The sequence below is a fragment of the Pinus tabuliformis genome, chromosome 8 (genome assembly GCF_031772625.1).
Source record: "Pinus tabuliformis cultivar Carrire ecotype Pingquan chromosome 8, CPIR1, whole genome shotgun sequence".
Classification (NCBI taxonomy): domain Eukaryota; kingdom Viridiplantae; phylum Streptophyta; class Pinopsida; order Pinales; family Pinaceae; genus Pinus; species Pinus tabuliformis.
The window spans coordinates 123508537-123510713 of NC_142294.1; the positions used below are offsets into that span (position 1 = coordinate 123508537).

The window sequence follows — 2177 nt, forward strand, 5'->3', positions numbered from 1 at the left end:
GAAATATTTACATTAATCTAGGTGAAGAGAGCAATTCTCCTAGTTAAGCAGATAACTAACTCTCGAAATTCTTCTCTGGCATCTCCGTCACTGTCTTTAAAATTTGAGAATTGTCATCAGTAATACTTCCTTGTGTCCAGCGTTTTAACATCTCCAAGGTTGCTTTTGGCTGATCCATTGGGACCATATGACCTGCATCATGAACCTAGTGCAGCAAAATAGAAGATTCCGTAAGGAAGAAATTATCTACTTGTACAACGAAATCAAAGATGATCATCAAATGCCTTTTACCATGAGAAAACTGAGTGGTCCATAACTAGTTATTAAACCTTCTTCCTTATCGTCTACAAGGAAGGATTTTGTAGGTGCCTTCTTGAAATTCTCACTTCCAGACCAATCCATGGAATTCACCCATCTTGAATTTCCTGAAAGACACATAATTTGAACAATTAACTTTTCAATTTTGAAGATTAGACTGACAAGCCTGAAAAACACGACTGCAAATAAGTTAATAACAGACTTAACACCTAAATCATAAAGTCATTGTCCAAAAAAAAAACAATATGTTATATGTATATAGTATCATTACCTAACCAATTGCAAATGAGATCATATTCTCCTGCATAAACTAGCAACTTAACACCATCCTCCAAGAGTGTTGGAATGCCAACTTCCATATTCCACATCCAGTCAGTAAGCATAGCTTCATAAACCAAGGGGCTACAGGAGACAATTTTTTGGCTACCAACCCCCAGGGCATCCCTAATGGAACCTTGGTTTAAGTAATTCTCCATATTTGAAAAATCATAGCACATGCCACCATTGCACTCCTTCCGAACATCATAGTACTGCAAAATATAAAACAAAATAATGAAAACTAATATCGTAAGATATATAAAACAACGATGACAAACTACATTTTAAGATACAAAATGCTAATAAAATAAACATAATGTCTGGCTATCCAGTATTTAGAATTTAAGTCTTACATTGATATTCCCAGCTAATGCCATAATGGAATTGAAAATTGAGGTGCACACCAAGTATGATGCAAAGCATGTGACAGTCCCTTTGGTACCTGGCAAGTTATCACACCGGCTATAATTAGAACCTACATTAAGAACCTTCGATAAATGATCCATCATAACATCAGCCGTAACCAGTTACTTAAAACACTTCACAAATGGTAACTAAGGATCATAAAGCAAACAACATTTAGCCATCAAGCTTCTCGCAATTTAAAACATAGTAACAAGATTTCAATATGAACACATACAAATCTAGTTCAGTAAACAAAGTATACATCTCATAAATATGAAAATATGCATTTTGTTCCAAATTTTAATAGGATTTCAGCCCCATGAAAAAATATTCCTTGAAATTTGATGACTAGTTTATATTTATAGGTGTCTATTTCTGAGATTTTTGGGCTGTTTTTTATGGATTAAAGGTCTACAAGTATCAAATACATGAGATATATTATCAAAAACGATAAAAAGTGGACCATACTGCAAAATGTTTGTAAAAACACACAATAAACAAGAATGAACTAACTAGAGGAGGGAAAAGCATCACCTATGCACAATATTTTGAGATCCAGATAAGCCTTCACTACTGTTATGGAAAACGCTTGCACAAACAACTTAAAAAATACATTGAATATTTCAAAAACCACATCAACAAACAAGAAGAATGCTTGATTTTCCATCTGAATAATAGATAGTACGACTTGTCAGTATAGCAGGGTATTATTAGGAATACAATAAAGAAAAGTAATTTAAAACATGAATGCTAGATTTTATGAGGCATTTTCGAAAGTAGATTTGATCAATGCCACACAGGCTGCTTTCAACAATATAAAAAGTGGTGTCATTCAAAACTTTACCACTTTGTTGGAATCAGCTGCCTTTAGAAACCTGAGGAGGAATACATATGGCTGAGTGGGAACTGTAAGCTTGAAGTTCAGTTGCTTTAAACTCCTGCGAAGAGTTATTATCAATTGATCAGTCAATCTAAATGTTTGGAGACTATGTTGCAATGAATGACAAAGAATTATCAGTTAGAGCTAATTACCATGACCACTATCTGTTCTGACGTGCATTCATTTGGGAATATGCAGATGAAGTCATTAACCTGTAGCCAAGTATAAACCAGCTCTTATCAATATTATGTTACCT

At 34.0% G+C, this 2177-nt stretch overlaps 1 long non-coding RNA gene across 1 annotated transcript; it reads right to left on the bottom strand.

Annotated features, from left to right (window-relative positions):
* Window positions 1–771: 771 nt before the first annotated feature.
* LOC149234439 (uncharacterized) lies at window positions 772–1974 on the bottom strand. The gene is made up of 3 exons (XR_016268217.1): window positions 1886–1974; window positions 990–1078; window positions 772–848 (listed from the first exon to the last, which is right to left on the bottom strand). It is a non-coding gene; the product is annotated as an uncharacterized LOC149234439 (long non-coding RNA).
* Between the last annotated feature and the right edge of the window lie 203 nt (window positions 1975–2177).